Raw genomic sequence first — 18642 nt, 5'->3', positions numbered from 1 at the left:
GGCAGTGCAGAAGGCGGTTTTCATCTTGGACAGATTCCATGTCGGTCTATTAATTCTCTGGGTCCTTAGCTTGACTGCTCAGACAGGAATTGGGCACCACAGCCCTTAGCAAAGGATGGCAGGACAGCCTGGAAAGCCAAGGTCACCAGTTCCAGTCCAGGCATGCACCAAAGGATCTGACTGTTGACGCATAGGGCAACCAGAGATGCTATCTGTGAAGGACTAACCTTCTGCAAATGTTTCTGCTGAGTTTCCTAGGTACCCCCAGCCCCTGGTGTAACCACTCAGCTTGATTAGAATAGCAAGACAGAGAAGAGAGGCATTCTCTTGTGGGGGGTGGGGGTTGTGAGGAGAAGCAAAGATACTGAGTCCATCAGACTGCCACAGGTCATGTAATTTTGGTTGCTACTCTCAAAAGTTCTGAGCACACTTCTTCTATTTCCAACTCTGCCTTATTTGTTAGGGTTACATACGGGGTTTGCTGAAAGCTGTTAGGGGTGCCCAAAGTGATCTTGAATGAAGCTGCTTTGGCTTCAACATCAGATACAATAGCAGCCAACTACCACAGAAAGCCTAGAAACAGAAAGCAGCTCACGCAGTTCCAAAGTGTCTCTTCTCTATGTAGTTCGTGTAGTCTTAGAAATAGTGTGGTCACATGAGTTTATGCTTACACATAGCTCATCTCATAGCTCTAAAAACATAGACCTACTCTGTGCCTTTAAAAATACAATCAGCCTAACACTCCCATTAATCCAGTAAGACTTCCTTGAAACACACGATGGGGACGCTTTCTCTGTCCAATGGGCCACATCCAATGATCCCATGTGATAAGCCATTTTCAGTGCAAGAACCCAGGCGGACTCTGTCTCATTGATACTTCTTCTGGCTGCCTGCCTCCCCCACTGCAGCGGCATCCTCACATGCATACATACATGCATTCATGGAGCTAAAAATAAACAGCTGTTGATGGGCTGCCAGAGGGTGTCCTCCGTGCTGAGCAGGCGCCCTCTGCCTTCCTATAGTAGGCAAGGCTTAAGCCACAGACAGGAGTTGAGGGTCCAGGACAGGCTTAAGCTTAAACCAAAATCTCTGAGGCAAGTTACAAAGGCTCAGAGGGCCTGAAGAGGGAGAAGAGAGGGTATTAAAGATCACACTGATTAAAGGTCAGTCCCATGACCGCTCGCTGTCTTCGGGCCTTGTGCCCCCAATCCTAGTGGTAACCTCTGGAAAATTGTTTATTGGCATAGGGGAAATCACTGACAGGGGATGTTGATAATTAAAGTTGATAAAGGAGACGGACCAGGCATCAGCATGATGTAAATAGCTTTCTGGTCCCCCGCCTCCTCTCCTCCCCTCCTCGGGGCATAAGTTATATGAGCTGGATCTGGGATCCTGTGTAGATTTGGGGAGGGTGATTTGTGTATGTAATTGTATTCCGATCTTCCAATCTGCAAGAATTCTTGCCACCTCCATCACATCCCCAATCAATAAACCCTCTGTCACGCTGAGGTGTGGCATGTCTTCTGCCAAAAACCTCAGATTCAGACACAACACACACTGAGACACACGCTCGCGTGTGCGCACACGCATTCTTTATCACCCTCATGAAACAAGCTCCTTTCAAACTGGTTTAAAAATAGCACTAATCCATTCAGCTCATTTTTCAGGAGCATTATTTTAAGATGAAAAATAGAAGATCCCCTGGTCTTTGAGAGGGAGAAAGGCTAAAGCCTCGCCTAGTCTTAAAAAGTCCTGATAATGTTGCCAGAGACTAAGCCTTTGCAGTCTTTGTTCCATTTTCTCCTCCTCCCATTCAACAAAAGTTGTTTATCGGCTAATACCCTGCCATCTGGGTATTTATAGAGGTGGGTTTCCTTTTCAGGTGGTGGTGCCAGGGCAAAGCTACAGCAGCAAGCCCTTCCCTGTCCCTGGCCTCTCCGTCGGCTCTCCGCTCCCCCCGCCCCCCTGCAGTGACTGGAGGCCGGTGGATTTGTGAATCAGCTTTCTCCTCCCCTACACAGGGGAGCCCCTAAACGCTGCTGGCCATTTGCAAAAGGCTGTGTGTATGTGTGTTTAATTGCAGGTTTATTTGTTCCTGCTCTGGGAAGTCTGTCTGTCTGTAACTTGGATGACTGCTCTCTGGGAAGCTGTAGCTGGCTGATTCCGTGGGCGACCGAGCAGGATGCGTGGGTGCAGGAAACAGAAGAGGGAAAAGAAAGCGGGAGGGAGAGAAAGAGAACGCGAGAGAGAGCGGGAGCCTTAGAATCTGTTATTTGCGTCACTCGAGGAGCCGAGGCTATCTGCCCGACAAACACACAGAATTAATCCGAGTTATAGCCAGAGCTGTCTCCGCTACAGCGGTCAGCTGCGAAAGGGAGGGGAAAGGACGCTCGCTCCGCGTCTGTGCAGAGCCTAGCTTGCCCTCGGCGGCGCAGGGCGTTTGGGGCGGGGGGCTGTCCTGCTGGGCAAGCCCTCGGGGCCCCGCACGCCCGGTGCACACCAGGTTGCAGCCTTCTCTGCAGCTGCCCAGCCCAAGCCTGGGGTGGCGCCCGCCTCGGTCGCCTTGCTTGTTCAGTGGCTGCACCGAACACAAAGCGTTGTCTCTGAGCAGAAGCCTCTTCTCGGCTGAACCAGACCCACCAAAGAGGAGAATCTGCACGTGACGTCAGTAGCTGATGACTGACGCAGGCTGGCAAAGAAGACTCAAGGCGGCTGCTCCGCGCTGCCTTCATGAGTCTATTTTCTCCAACCCCTTCGTAGTGAATTACTAGAACGCAAAACACACACACACACACACACACACAGCGCCTTCAAAGTATACATTTCCAAAGGCGGTGTGTTGCAAACACAGCGAGATTTTGCAAAGCATGGGTGGGAAACGTGGGAAGGGTATGGAGGGTGTTTTTTTTTTTTTTCCTTTCCTCATTTGGGAATCTCCAGCGTGGACCGCATTAGACTCTAGAGCTTTTTTTGGAAGCTCCTCTGGGGATGGGGTCTAAGCACCCCACCCCACCCCCATTTCCCAAGCAGTTCTGGTCAATGGAGACCTGCAGCTCTAAAAGAATATAACCACTCCAAAGCCTTCTGGTTGGGGAGACAGTGAGGAGCTTGCAACAGGCGGAGGCAGACGGGAGTTAACGGGAGGGAGGGAGAACACAAGCAATATTTGGGTGTTTTTCTGTTTTGAAAAAATCATCTGCAGTAATGTAAGGGAGTGTGGTGGTGCAGGGAAAAGTGGGGAGGGGGCGCTTAATTCACATCTAATGTTTTGGACGTAACGTTCCAGCGAAATGCCTTTGTGTGTGGAGGTTTTTTCAGTACTTGCTAAAAATAGCATCAGGGTTTGATCGTGTTCCAGAAATAGACCGAGGGCTGCACTGGGATAAAAAGCCAGCGCGGGTGGAAGAAAACCTGGACATCACCGCATTCCTCCCCCCGCCCCCAACTATGTCTGGAAATTAATTGTTGGATTTTTCCTCTCCTCTCTTCTGTCTCCCTCTCTCTCTCCACTTTCTCTTCCCACCCCTGTGTTTCTCTTTCTCTCTCTTAAGGAGTTCCCGTTTGGGTAAGTAATATTATGTCATGTGCATGCCGCAGACTGTGAGTATGAACTGAGGCTTACTTTGTGCATGCCCTGGGGTTCTTTTTTGGCTGCCTTTTCACCCCTTTTCTAAAGAGAAGGGTGGGACTGAGTAGGGGGTGAGGGGTATAGCTGTGTGTGTGCATAATGAATTTGGGGCTGCATGAAAAGGAACCGAAAGGGGGAATTCTTGCAGAGCCGGGAATCACCCTGACCAATCTCTGAATCAATAGCTGCAACTCTCTCTCTCTCTATGGGTCGGCGCTGTTGAGCCCGGTTCTCTCGACTGCCCCCCTCCCTTCCCCATTTTCTCTGTCTTAAAGGGTGTCCAGATACGACTTAATGGGCCATCTCTCCGCGAGATTAATGGAGACGATGCGATATAGATTAAAATTGCATGGTGGGGCTGGGAGGTAAATGAAGGAAAAATCCGCGTTCCTTTGACAAACTTCCCTGCTCGCTCCGGTCCGGGAGCTGGAGGACCGCGACCCTGGCGGATCCCGGCTGGCCCAGGGCGCGGTAGCTGTCCATGGAAGGCAGGTGCTGAAAATTCCTTGGTCCTTGGCGAGTTCAGCTCCGAGCGCCAGGGGGCGGGGTTGGCGCCAGTTGCCGATAGCCCCGCCCTGAATGCAGAAGAGGGATACGGAGAGGAGAGGGTTAAGGATGTTCAAAGAGGATAGTCGTGACTTCGGTGAGAGCTTTGGGGAAAAGGAGGGGTGAGTGGGAAGGCAAGGGAAAAAAATGTAAAGGAGGGGGTGCAAAGTGTTAGATTCGAGGATGAGCCAAGGCCCAGCGCTCCAGGAACCGCAAGCCGGTGGTTTACCGGCTTTCTCTGCAGAGGCCAGGCACTCTCTGGGTCTCCATTCCCAGGCGCCCGCACCTTCCCGCCAGTGGGTTTGAAAGATTTCTCTCCAGTGATGGTCCCTTTCAAATAAGAGGCTATAGGGTTACTCTATTCGGACTCTCGTCGCTCCCACTTCATATCCCCCACGTTCCCACATTCTGCAGTTCTTGGGAGATGTGTAAAGATGTGTCTGTGCGTTATGGCATTTTTCTTACTATTCCCTTTCCTTCGCGTCCTAGTCATGGGAGCCCCAAATGAGTTGGTGGAATGAATGAATTAGAAGCCAAACCAAAGCACAGGAGTTGCTGGTGCGATGCGCAGAAAATCCAGGCTTGGGAACATCGCCCAGCGCCTTCAAGCCAAAAATGCCAAAGGGTTTCTGAAAAACCGGGTCTGAAGGAAACTAGGGAGGGAGGGGGTTCTTCTCCAAGTTCCCAAATGTTATTGGGGAGACCATCAACTCCCTGGGGTTATGGGGTTGACACAACGTGATATGCACTGCAGTCAACTCCAGTGACTTTAGTTAAACCTGGAGCCAGACAGGTGAAGAGGGAGGAAGGTTATCAGAGGCCAGAGTTGGGGGGGGGCGGCGGGTAGGAATAAACATCACTGGGGCACACAAAGACATCCTTGCTGATTAACTCCTCGGGGAGAAATAATAAAAATGCATCCTCAAATTGGCCCACAAGGGTGGGCTGTAGACAGTGGCTGGGGTCGGGGGGTGGTGGTGGTGAAGCTATCTTGTAAATCTGCAGTAAGCTTGTGTGCATGCAGGGATATTTTCTATACCTGTAATAATAATAAAGGGGGGGAAAGGACAGTGAGGTAAGTATCTGTGAGGTCTGGCCTTCAACTGAAAGAGGAGAGCCCAGGTACTCCATCCTAACGCACTAACAGCCTATGGCTTCAGTGACCTCCCCCCCCCCAACTCAGGGCACCAGAGGCGCAGCCCTGGGGTGCGGGCTGGGGGTCGAGTTATTTTTACTTTAGAAGTAGTCTCTCTGGGAAGATTCCCTTGCTGAGACAGTATTCGTCAACTCATAATAGTAACAAGGGCTGTTACTGATGTTGTGGAGAATAACGCAAATAACTTCAACCCACATTTCGTCTTGACAATTCAGCTCAAACCAAAGCCGCTCGCAGCCTCCCGGCCCACCCCTCGGCCTCCTCGTCACTCACCCGTACCCACTCGTTCCCTTTCCCAAGCCTCGCTCCTCTCAGCCCCACAAGTTGCGTGGTTATGTTTACAAATTCTACCACATATGCAAAGGCAAGAGCTTGGGTGGGGGGGCGGCGCTAGGAGGGATGGCAGCGCAAAAAAACATATGCAACACGTGGAGCGGTGGCAAGGGGGGTCATTAAGGGGAAAGAGAGGACGCCCCATATCCTCATTTCCCCCCCGACCCCTCTCCTCATCGCTTGGCACAATGCACAAGTTTACCCCCGAACTAGATCCTATTAAATAATTCAATGGTAGCTGTGTAATTTTGGTTGGAACCAGCACGGATTCCCAAGTCGTGACTGCAAAAAGTGAGTAATGCGCGCTGGCTGCGTCATGGCTCTAGTCACAGTTCATTCCGAACTGAGAAGGAATCGTGACTTCGCCTGGAGACGTCCCCTACAAGGGAGACGGGGAGCGGGTGGGGGGACAAGCCGGTGTGGGGGGGTAAGGGAATGGAGGTGGGGGGGAAGACCTATCCAATGAAAACCGCTGCCAGGGGGACTTTTGAACTCCGCCGCTCGCTGTCTGGCTCTCCCCTCTCGGCCCGGTGCACCTCTCTCCACCCTCCCCCTCGCACCCTCCTGGCCGGCGCGCTTGCCAGCGCGCTCGCTCGCTCGCTCTCCCGCGACCCGACGAGTCCTCAACAAGTTGGAGGAAGGCAGGAACGCAGGGGTTAAGCTCGGAGAGCCGCAATTACCAAGATCGTGACCCTCCCACACAGTACAGTAACTTATATACTTACCTGGAAGAGCCCGCTCTACCGCCGGGCCAACACCCGTTGGGGGCGGGGAAGGGCGGGAGGGGAGCGGGCAGGTTGGAGAGGGGCTCCTCCAACGCTGGCTGCAGTGCGGACCGGACCGGCGCGCTCCAGGGACCTGGGGACCCAGGTAAGGAGAAGGGGTGACGGTGCACAGGTCGGCCGGCGGTCGGTCGGCTCAATGGTCGTCTGAGTAGAACTTTTTTCTTTTATTTCCCACCCCCCAGGGGGCCGTGCCGCCGCTGCAGCGGCAACGGACTGTGGAGCCCCCTCTGGCGCGGCGGACGCGCCGACGCTCGGAGGGTGTGTGCGTGCGTCTGCCGGTCGCCGAGCCGAGGGGACGCCGTGGGAGGTGGGAGGGTCGCGGAGCTGCCGGAGGGTGATGGATGGGCGGAGGGGGTGGGCCAACACAGACTTGGAGAAGGTCTAGCTGGATTTTCTCTGGGCAAGCTTAAGCCAGAGCTTGCGTGTGCGCCCGCGCCCGCCGGCACGTCGATTCCAGGGTGGCAAAGAACAAATATGGCAACTTTTCGCCCCAAGTTCTGGCGATGTTTTGCAACACCCCACTTAAGCTGAATCTTTCCTCCCCCAGGGGGACTACCCTCGGGGAGGGAGGTGGTCCAAACGTTCCTTTGCCCAAATCCTTCTTGGACTGTGATGGGGCGGGGTGGGTGGGGGGAGGGGAGGAAGACCAGACTGGGGAAGAGTGGCGCTGCCCTGGGGAGAAGGAGGGCCACCCCTCAAAGTTTGACTACGTTGGATGGTGGAGGGGGCCTAAAGGGAGAGAGGGAAGAGGGAAGGAGGGATAACGTAGGAAAGAGATCTCCTCCTCCTTCCACCCTGGTCTCCCTTCCCCTCCCCTCTCCTTCCTCCAGCAGAGGGTGGAATCTCCCGACGTTGTGGGAGCCGGCGGTCGGAGAGGGGCTCGCCTCTTATTGTTCCCCTCAACATTCTGCAGAATGGGTAGGGAGTGCGGGGCGGGGGCTGGAGGGTGGGCTGCAGCAATGAAAGGGCACCCGAGGCAAGTGGGACATTAGACACGGAACATCTAGACGGGTTTGGGGGCGGCTAGGGTACGGAAGGAGGGACTTCACCCTGCCTATCGAGCCTCCAGAACTTTACGGGGAGTGGGGTTCAAGCCATCCTCCTTTTTTTTTTTTTTTTAAAGAAATAGGCTGACTACTGTGCAGTTTGGGTATATTTTCTGTTTATCTTGGCCTGTCATTTTACGTCTGAATCTCCTGGCTTAGGTCCTGTTGGGAGAGGTCGCTCTCTTGAACCCTGGCCCAATATCTCACGCCCTCGCCTGGGCTGGAATGGGGCAGGGGGGCTTGGCCAGATTTTTTGCAACAACAATATTTTAACGTGTTCCAGTCTGGGTTTTGTTAAATAATTAGAAATGGAAATATTTTTTTCCTCCCTCCCCCTTCTGGAAAAAAAAAAAAAAAAAGGAAATGTGAGCTCTCTCCTGATTGGTGGGTGACGATTTTAGTCCGCACCAATGAGCTGGCGGCCTCGTCTGTATTTATTTAGTGCTCTGGGGGAGTTTTTCTCTTTACGCAGCGCCTGTAGTCACGGCTGGAACCTCTGCTGGGGGACTAGGAGGGACAAGAGGGGGTTCAGGGGGAATCCGAACTGTACCTGTTCAGAGATCCGCGACCTTGCAGCCAGGGCTGGCGGAACCCTGAAAGGGGAAAGAGGGTGACAGGACAGATAGGCGGAGAGGCTCAGGGTGCTGGGGTACCGGAGAGGGGGTGGAGGCTGGGCTCCGGGATCCCTGGTCCCCTCTGTGCTCCTCCTCTCGCCCTACACACACCTCGCTCGAGGCTGTTGCGGGCTGTGTTGGGGGATCGCGGACGGTGTGGAGAAATGGAGGGGTTGGGCGAGGGGTTCGAGGAGGGACGAGAGTCGGGCGGGCGGCGCGCGGGGTGGGAAGGCTGAGCCGCGTTGGAGCGCGCTGGGGAGACCCAGCCTGCTCGGCTCCGGGGTTCGGAGACATCCTGGGCTGAAGGCGGCGGCGGCGGACTGAAGAAGCCGGCAGACTCTGCCCTTCGCGAATCTTTTTGCGGTCTGGGCTTGCTGTACATAACTCAATAGCCGGAAGCCCTTACCCCAAAAAGCATTCGCGGAGGGCGCACTCGTCGAGAAGACGGCAGCCACCAGCGATCGCCGAAGTCCGCACCTTCCCGAAACGGCTTAGTCCGAGCCTTTCCCAGCCCTCTCCCCGTTTTCCACGGAAGAATCAGTCCTTTACCTCGCGTCCTTCCCGCGCTCCCTGAGGCTTTGGTCACCCGCCTGTCCTCCGCGCAGGTCCCCCACCCCCAACTTTTTAATCCACTTTGTATCACAGGGGGAATCGGAGCAGGCAGTGTGCGTAATGTTTTCTGAGAAGTGGGAAGAAGCTGAAATACAATAAAAGTTTACACAAGTTGTGTCTCCCCCCCCCCACCAACAACCTCCGCCCACACCCCAAATAAGCCCATTCACCCACTGCAAAAAAAAAAAAAAAAAAGAATCTGGTCTTAGGGCCAAATCGGTACCTGGAATATGAATCAGTTTAGGACATTTTCTGGTTATTTTTGACCCATATGATCCAACTCTGCAATATAGGGGTGGGGAAGCCCTTGAGGGAGAGGCGGGAAGCCCTCAGCATCCCCTTTCCTAGTGGGGGACCCCGAGGTGAGGTGAGCCGCGGTGAACTGGGCAGCTCCGAAAAAGAGGGAAAATACCCAGGCACCGCCCGCTCCCCGGAGTCCCTTCTTCCCCCCACACCTGCTTCCAACCTAATTTGAAGAGTTTTGCAGCCTCAGGTCCCCCCCTATCTCGCCTTGCTCAAAACTAAGTAACACAGAAAGGGATAAAACATGTGAAAACTGGGGAAAACCCCGCAGAGAAGGAGCATTTGAGAGATGTGGTTGCACCCGAGTCAGCAGCTCAGCAGTGGCAACAGCAGCGCAGTCCTGGCCTCTAAAGAGGTGCCCCGTCCTGGGAAACGAAGCAGAGCTGCAGGGTTGGGGATCAGCTCTGGGTACCCCCCTCCTCACCTCCCCTTCCACTGCTTGCAGTCGTGACCGCTTGGGTTACAAGTGGCAAAGACCAGGCCTTCACCATGCTCTGCGCCCCCCACGTTCTTCGTCAGCTAGAAACACTGCTAGACGCCCTTAGGGACTGAACCAGAAGGACACACAGACACACGGAGGCCCAGAGGGATGGACACGGCTAGAGGATGAGTCTAGGGATATAAGAGTCCGAGACCCGAGGGCTGCGAAGCTTCGCATTTTCGGGGAGGGCCTGAATTTCCCCCCTGCACCCCAATCACCATTCTCCCAGCAAACTAAACGCCCACCATCATTCCCTTCTCCCTGAGCCAAGCGTCCAGAGTTTACCCTCTCCCGCAGGAGGAAAAAGGGCTCCAAAGTCCGAGAGTGCTGGACAGAGTCAATCTTTTCTAGCTCAGCCTGCGAGGAGGCACGGAAGGCGAGGACTCCAAACTCCAGGGATAAATCAGAGCCCCTCTCCACAGATAAAAGAGATTTTCTCTCTCCGGTTGCGTTTTCTGAAAGAGTAAAAGGGTCCCTAAGATCTGCAAAGGAGATGGAGCCAAAGCAAAAGCTCTGGGGGATTTCCTCCCTGCCTCTCACCTGGGGCCGTCTGTGGAGCGATAGCTTCGCGGAGGGAAGAGGCGCAAAAGCCAGGCTAGATTAAAAATAGCCTCACCCCGTGTCCCTTCAGCATCTCTTTTGTTTTTCTTTTTTTTTTTTTTTTTGCTTCTTACCTTCCCCTTCTCTCCCCAGCCAGAAAGCCCTCCTCTCTCCAAAAACCGGAACCTCCACCAGGTTTTGGAGAGAGGTGACCTGAGCGAAGTGAACTCGCACAAAACCAGTAAGAGCCGCCTGAGGGAGGGCGGCTCGAGGCTCCCGCGCCCCTGGCCCCCTCACTCCTCCCACGAGGCGAGGTGTGGGGCCGGGGCGCGGGAGCCCACGAGCACCCGGCCGAAGCCGGCGTCGTGCGCGCCCGAGCGAGTCCTCGCCTCGCCTCGCCTCGCCTCAGCCAGACAACTGTTGCTGCTTTGAAGAGCTACTGCGGCTGCAGCACAGCTGCTGGGGCGCCCGGCCGCACACCGGGGCTGGGGGTGCTCACTCCTGATCCGGGGCGGGGGGCTTGCGGAGTGTGGGGGGTCTCATTCCGGGTGGGATCAGCGGAAAGCACCCCCCTCCCTTCTCCCTTCACCAGGAGGAAAAATTGGTGGCTTCTTGTACATCTTTCCTTCCCTCCTAAGGGCGGCTGCTTCAACCTGAGGCCAGTGAGAGCTGTCTCTCCGCTTTCTCCCCACTTTGCCTTTGCTGAGAAAGGAGGGCAAAGTGGGGGGAGGACCTCTTTGAACCCTCAAACTGCTAACGCACACACTTTTTGGGGAAGAAAAAAAAAAGCCACGTCACCCAGTAAGCCAGGGGCCTGATGGAAACTTCCAGGCACTTGCATCTGACGCAAACTCTCGAGCCTTTATATTAGGGAGAAGGGGTAGTGGTTAGAGACCCTTCCTCACCCCAGTGTGCTTCTCCATGGGGGTGGGAAGTGTCCAGGGAGTCCCTGGGGACACTTGGTGCCCGGAGCCCATCAGCTAGCTTAGTTTTTGCCTATGTCAGAAAATCCAGACCAGACTGGTCTCTCGAGCTGAGGAAGGGGTGAAGACATCACGGAGCCCCCTCTCTATGACCTGCCCCCTGGTGGTTGGGTCAGGCTGGGGGTTCCACGTGCTCTCACCCTCAGGCCCAGTTTTGGTTGCTCTGTTCCTGTGGCTCCCCCCTGCCTCTCCTGCTCTATCCGTGGCTGGAGCCAAGTTTCCTCCCCTTGCCGGGCTCTTTTGCCCCTTCTGGCCTCTTTCCCAAGACCGGTGGTTGCTTTGAATTGCTTCCTTACCTGCCTTAGGCTGGAGGCAGAGGGAGGGACTGAGTCAAAGGCGCTGAGCACACTTGCTGCAGCCTCAGACCAGGACCCTCTCCTCTGCCTCAGGACTCTCAGCCTAGGGGCTGTGTGGGCATCTCTGGAAAGCTCTCCCCTTGCTTCAGCTCCCCTGCCTTGTAACTCTTGGCCCAGATGCACCCTTCTGCCCTTTTCCTTCCTTGTAGTCTTCCTACCCGATGATTTCCTATAAAACGTCCCAGCCCCCAAACTTTCCCATTCTCCTCCAGAGCCAGCAAAGTAACCTTGCCCATCTTTGGCCCTTTCAGGTAGTCAAACCTGCCCTGACACCTGGACGTCTGCATGAGGGGTGGTCACTGAAGGAGGAGTTGTCAGAGGCCATAGGAGCTAAAGAGTCTGTGCAGATGAGCTCTGGAGTCCCAGGTAAGTGCAAAGATACCCCAGCCCGCGGCCCCTTGGCCTGGGCAGTGTGTGTACACTCCCCACTTGGTGATGAGACGCAAGGCAGCCAGAGATCCAGTGCTTGGGGATGGTCCTCAATGGCTTAGCATTTGGGAAAGAGAAGCATCCATCATACAGGTGAGGGGGGAGGCACAGTACCCCATGAAGCAGGCCCCTTTCCTGTCTCATCCCCTAGCAGGACCTGGACCTGGGTGTTTGGAAGCTCCCAAGCCTTAAGGATTCAGAGGTACAGGGCTTCTTTAGTGGGGCCCAGAGTTGCCCCTCTGCCCCCATGTCCTGGGCTATGTCAGGCCTCTTAGGGGCCCAGGAGAGGTGTGGAGTTGAAGGGTAATTTGCTGCTGAGCTTAGTTTTTCTGAGGAAGCCAGTACATTGAGTTATGTCTACTTAACTGGGGTTCATCACAGGAAAGATAAGATGATTTTTAGGTTATTGATTTTTTTTGAGGGGTAAGGCATCAAACTCTAAACACATTTACTTTTACTATTAACCAGCAAAATCCTTTGCTACAGAGCTTTTGTTTAGCTGCTTTGCTGAGCTTCAGAGTCATACTGTGATTTGCATTGGGGAATTCAGTTCAAAGCTAGGCAGAAAATTTTGAAACTCCAGGGCTGTTAGATTTGTGAGGTAGGGAGAAACCGAGCTCCCTATCTTATCCTTGGCTGTTTTGTGAGCAAAATGTAGGAAGCTGCTAGAAATTCTATAGGAAACTTGAGGCTCATGGTAGAACAGAAGCACAGTTCATAGAAGACCTTCAGATCATTATACAACAGACCTATTTACTGAATTAATTAAATGACTGCTACATATATTTTGTGAAATGTTTACTTTTGAGAATGGAACTTTAACGATAAGCTGATTGACTAGAAACCCCTGTAATCCCACCCTGTAAAGTGAGAGCAAGATCTTCAAATCACTGGCTGAACCTAACTTCTCTTAAATTCCCCTTTTGAATATAAGTTTTCAGCATCTGTCTTAGAGCAATAAGGGCTGTAGTTCATTCCAAGGGCTTAGCATATCCCCCTTTTCCCCCTTTAACTGATATTTCGGTTGCCTTGTAGAAACATCTAAGAAAATAATATAGGGGGTAAGATTTTCTTGCCTGAAGGGTAACCTCTTCTAAAAGCATCTGTTGATGGGTTAAATCTCAAGCTTAAATATATACGTAGCATGTGAAAGCTAGAAAGAGCTACAGATATACAGACCAATACCTTTATTTTATAAATCACGAAACAGGGGTTCAGAGAGATTAAGTGATTTTACCAAGGTCCCACAGCTGGGGCTCCAACCCAGGTTGTTTATTGTCTACTCTGGATTCTTCTGTCTTCACTCAGTAATTCTTAGCACTACTAAATAATATAGACAGTCCATAAACACAAATTGTAACAGATTCCCTTCCAAATGGCTTGCATTTAGGATGCCAGGGTTCAAAGAAGAGTTTACCTAAAGGTTCTTCTGCTAGCAGTTAGCATTCTGGGGGCATCACTAGGTTAGGCAAGGCTCTCCTCTCTTGCTTCTGACATAGCCTAGACCTCAGTGCCTCCATGTGGGCCTTGATCCGCTAAAGAAGTCATCAGCACAAGAAATTTGCTGTGTCACAGAATCCGAGTACTGGTCTCTTCCAGAGTCTCTCTTAGCCTGAAGCAGTTCCACGAGGCCTAGGCCTCTCTCCCTTATTTCTTTCCTCTCGGTGGCAGCTTGAATCTTATCCTTCTTGCCTACTGGGCTTGACTGGGAGCTGCTAGGAGGGTAGTAAGGTCCAGATGAATTCTCCCAGGATTTCTTAATTACTCGACAAGCAAGGAAGGTCCACACAAGCACCTTTCAGACCAAGCAGGGATTCATTTGATCCTTGTCCCTCGGATATCTTTTAGAGTGCTGCAGGTCACCTGTTCTAGGACACTGGCTTTGTCTGGTCAGTTTTAAGATTTACTGCCAATGCCTGGATCTAACTCAGCTTTGCATATTTCCATCAGTGACAGCCATTTTGATGCCATTATTAATCATGCCTTCAGCACGTAGGAAGAGTAGCCATGCTGTGTGTGCTGTGACCAATAAATTATCGTGGCGGCCTTTTTTTTCATAGACTCTCTGTGCTGATTGTTTCCTCACTTCTCTTTCCGGGTGTGCTCTTACTGGCAACTTCTAACTAGGAAATAAGATGCATTTCTCAGCTTAAAAGAAACAGATTGGAAGGAAGAAAAATGAAATGGAGTGAAAGATACAGTTAGGTTAAAAAACAAATCAAAGAGACTGGCAAACAGTGGAATGCATTAAAAGAGCTAGTTCTATCTGGTCCTGACTACTTGGGTTCATGACCCTGAAAAAGCTATTATATCCTTCCCAGGCTTCTACTCCTCCATCTCTAAAGTTGGGTCCTAGAGCTCAGATCCCTCTTTTCATTCATTCATTCAACACATGTTGAATGTTTATTGAGTCCTTACTATATATCAGGCCTTATTCTAGGCATTGGAGATATAAATAAATTATTCTCCCTTTGATAACCTAATGAAGGTATGGAGCATCTTCCCGGAAAAACAAAACAACAAAAGGAAAGAGAAAAAAGAAAAACACAGATATTTTACATAAAATTTCAAGGCGCTCATGACTTCCCTAGGCTTCACTAGGCCCTAATTAAACATTTTTCATCTAGTTAGTCTCAAAGTCCTATATTTTACAAAAGTAAGGTTTGCAGCTTAGGTTGAATCATCAAATCTTGATTTGTAGCTGTTCTTTTTTTTTTTTCTTACCTAGCAGCTCTGTGTTGTGTTTTCGGCCTCTCTTTTTTTGTAGAATAAATATTTGGAATTTAGTTAATACTGCAAAAGGCTAGAGTAAATGCTGAACAGAAAATCAGTAACTGAAAGGCAAAGCAGGCATGGAGGTGAGGGACAGAAGCAGATGAGAAGTTTTAATGGCCAAATCTAGCCCAGTCCTGCAGAATTTTGAAGTGACAATCCATCTTTCAGGCTAAATGTTCTTGGCAAAGTCTGGTGATTTGGCGGAGGGAACAGAGGTTGGTGTTGAAGCTGGACAGTGTAATGTCTCAACATAAGGGCTCATAGCAAAGATGGATTTTCTCTGGTGCTTTTGACCACCAGGGAAAATCAGAGATAGACAGGAGAGGGATTCCCTGAGAAGGAAAGGAACAGTCCATTGGTTGGATTATTATGTTGGTAAGACTGGCCCTGTTGGGATGATCCTGTTGGGTTGGTAGGTTGCCTTTTATAGCATAGCTGGGGGCTTTATGGCAGGCAGTGCTGCTGAGGTCTTCAGTAAAGGAGAAATTGGAAGTCTTTAAGACTCAAAGTGGACATGGAGAGGTCAGCATGCAAAGGTTTTGCCCCACTCCAAGTCTTCCAAAGTCTCTTTCTCGCCTGCTGGTAGCTCCCCAAAATTCTTCCCTGCAATGAGGAAGGCCTGGCTTTTTTCATTTAGGGTGAAGGATGTTTATAGACTTTAGTGTGATCAGCTACTGATGCAAGCTTTACGTTCAGGGTGAGCTGGATGCTCTTACTCAGCGCTCCCAGGGTAAATAGCCAGTGGAAAGCACTGCAGGGAGATGACCTTGGAAGTGGAAGGTCTGGATTAGGATCTGAATTTGTAAAGACTTCTGGTAGACTGTGGGAGGATCCGGTGAAGTGTGTGAGTTTCTACTTAAGCAAGAAAGTAACAGATTGCTTCTGCTGAGGCTCAAGAATAGAAAGATCCACCTAAAGGCAAATCAGTCCTTCTCATTTTCCCAATTACCTTATCTGTAAAATGGGAATAACAATAACAACCCTAAGATTCTGGTGAGAATTCAATCAGATTATGCATATAAAGAGCTTCACTCAGTTCTCAATAAATGTTAATTGTTGTTATTATTATGTTTTTCCCCCCTGCCTGACACATATAGCAATGGCATACAAGGCTTATATCATGGAATCTGCAGTCATAGGACCAGAGCTATTCCCTGAGTAACAGATAAAAGATAATCTTTTCTGAAAGCATCTGTCCATTTGCTCCATAGCCTGCCAGTGCCCAGGATTACCCGACTGGGAGTAAATCAGGAGGGCTGATAGAAAAATCTTTTTCTCTACTTGATGTATCCCTACCCAAAGATTATCTCTTTGTTGTTTCATTCCCCTTTAATTCCTTGCTTTCAAGTTCTTTTTAAAAATCTATTGAATTTAATCACAATTGTTTTTGCAAATCATTCCCTTTTTTACTTAAAAAAATTTTTTTTGATCAGAGGGGGAAAAATGACTCACTGAGAATACTTACCATTCACCTTTTATGTTTGGCTTATATCCAGTCCTAAATTTTCCGTTTAGGTGATTCCCACCGAGGAAAGAGTAAAGGAACAATAAAAGGGCAAGAACAGATAACACTATTTGCTATCATCAAGGATGCTTTCTCTTTCCTTTTCACATATATTTTCTCTTCGTTCCTTCCTTCCTCCAGCTTCACTTTTCACTGTCTTATAAATCTTTTTGTCTTCTCTTATCACCCCTCCCCACCTCAAAAAAATCTTTGCTCTCTTCTCTTTGATTCACTTAACTTGTTCTATCCGGCATTTCTTTCAAGTCTTAGCGGAAAGTTGCAGGGTGACGATAGGAAGCATCTGATGAGGTCTTCATGTTTTCTGGGGAATACTAGAAGAAAAGGCTACTCTTTGTACTCCGGAACCTATAAAGCACATCTGAGGCCATTCCAAAAGATGTTTTTTGCCTTTGTTTGCTTTTTATGTATTTTATTTAATTTTCTTAGAAACAGGTGCCTTCTCCACAGGCCTTTCTGCATTTCCCCCACAGCCTACCATCAACTCTACTCGAAGACTTTTCTTCTCTTTTTAAAAAACCATACTAAAAACTCCAGGGACGTGTCAAACGCAAACTGCACAGTAGTCCTCGCCATCCCTTCTTTGCAGCCTTTCAAGGGGCGGCTAAAAGCAGCATAATTTGAGGAAGCAGTACAACTGCTTGGTCTAAGGCCACGGGCTTTGAGGCCAGTGAGATCTCGGTTTACTTGTCAGTTCTGTTCTTTTCAGCTGCGTGCACTAGACCAAGTTATCTCTCTGAGTCAGTTTCTTCATCTGTAAAATGGGGATATTCAAGTGCCTATTTCATAAAGTTGTTGGGAAGATGAAATGAGATATCAGTTAACACACAATCTGATACTTCAGGTGTGTAGTATGTATTCAACCAATACGCACTGCCAGCCTGGAGAATCCCAGGGACAGAGGAGCCTGGTGGGCTCCTGTCTATGGGGTTGCACAGAGTCGGACACGACTGACATGACTTAGCAGCAGCAGTGTTAAGACAGGTGCCTGCAGACCCAGGGTCTAAATAGAGTCCTGTACTGGTTGAAAGAGTTGAAATAGGAATAGGAAGCAGGTAACACCACCAGGAGTCATGAGGTGGGCGATGAGTCTAAAGTCAAGGAGTGCTGGGATCATCTTGAGATTTTCCAGGTGTTGTGAATTGGGCGAGGAACTGGTCTGGAGCTGAACAAACAGTAATAGCCTCTCAGGACAGCTGTCATTCAAACTGCAATGATTTATACCACACTGACCTTTTAATATCTCCACAGGCAAATCAGACTGCCTTTGTAAAAAATTTTGACCCCCAGGGTTGACCCCTCTTTAAAGCCCAGATCTTAGATTGGTAGAAAAAAAAATCAACTAAAAAAATAGTTTCACTGTTTCAAAGTGGAGTTAAGTGATTTTTTTTTTTAATTAAGGGGTCTCTTTTACCCTTTGAGTCTGTGACAAGAATACTTAATCAGAGATAAGAAAAAGAGCAGAAAACCCTCTTGCCAGAGGTGGGTGTGGTATGAACCAAAATCAAATTGTCTGAGAAGTTCTGTAATTCTTAGCGGATAAAGGGGCAGTAAGTAAATTGGCAGCCTATACATTGAGTTTGAAAAGGAAGGGTGAATTAGAGATAGCCCTCCAAACTTTATCCTCTCGACTTCTACCACTCTGAACCTCAACATCACATCTAATGAAATGATATTTAAGTAAAAGAGGAAAATTGTTTCCCCTCAGCAGTTTTCCTTTATGCCTCTCTTTTTAAATTTTAAATTATATGTAGGTAATGGAGCACAGAAGCAGTCATTTATAATAAAAATTTTTAAAGAAAGAAAAAAAATTTATTGATAGCTTCCTGAACTAAAATTTGCTCATTAAAATCTTAAAGAATTAAAATTAAAATACTAAGAACATATTTTAGGCTGTAACACTAATTTAGTATTTTCATTTATTTACAGACTTATGAAATCCTCCAGTTCATAGCTATTTCCCCCTCAAACTTGCCCTTCAGGAGCTTGTCCAGAAAAAAACCTGTTTCAGGTAGTTTTACATAAGAATTATTTGCATTTAAATATGAAACAGTCATGAAAACAGTTGCTGTCTCTTCAAATAATAAACAAATGGTATTTTAAAAATACAAGCTTATTACCTTTTTGAGGATTAGCTATTAGCTTTAGAATTTTTTTCAAAGTCATACTTTAGAATTCTGAGAGAAAGAAAAATATTTTTTTTCAAAGAAGGGAAAACTTTAAAGATAAACTGTAAAATTTTTTTAATCTTATGATTAAAAATCTTGCTTCTCAGTGAGCTACCTCTCAGCTTCTCTGAGATTTTAACATGAAATTTTGTTTATTTTATTTGTATAACATTAAAGATAGTTTATCCCAGTAAAGATCATTATTTAACCAAAGCTCAAATATGTAAGAAGATATTTTATTTATGATTATAAAACATTAATTTTTCATGTGGCACAAAACAAATATAATTTCCACAGAGAGATGTGTGATATTCATTAATATGCTTATTTTAGGGAGGAGTGGCACTTTCTTCTACTATTCATAA

At 49.2% G+C, this 18642-nt stretch overlaps 1 long non-coding RNA gene across 1 annotated transcript in view; it reads left to right on the top strand.

Moving 5' to 3' along the window:
• LOC138990940 (uncharacterized) overlaps positions 1 to 18642 on the top strand; it is a 76604-nt gene that overhangs the window by 20483 nt on the left and 37479 nt on the right. The window contains exon 2 of the long non-coding RNA XR_011466974.1: positions 11639 to 11749. This is a non-coding gene — a long non-coding RNA (uncharacterized lncRNA). The remainder of the gene's footprint in view (positions 1 to 11638; positions 11750 to 18642) is intronic.

The sequence above is a fragment of the Bos mutus genome, chromosome 15, assembly GCF_027580195.1.
Source record: "Bos mutus isolate GX-2022 chromosome 15, NWIPB_WYAK_1.1, whole genome shotgun sequence".
Lineage (NCBI taxonomy): Eukaryota > Metazoa > Chordata > Mammalia > Artiodactyla > Bovidae > Bos > Bos mutus.
Note: the sequence above shows the minus strand (reverse complement) of the source record. Positions and strands in the feature narration are given on the sequence as shown.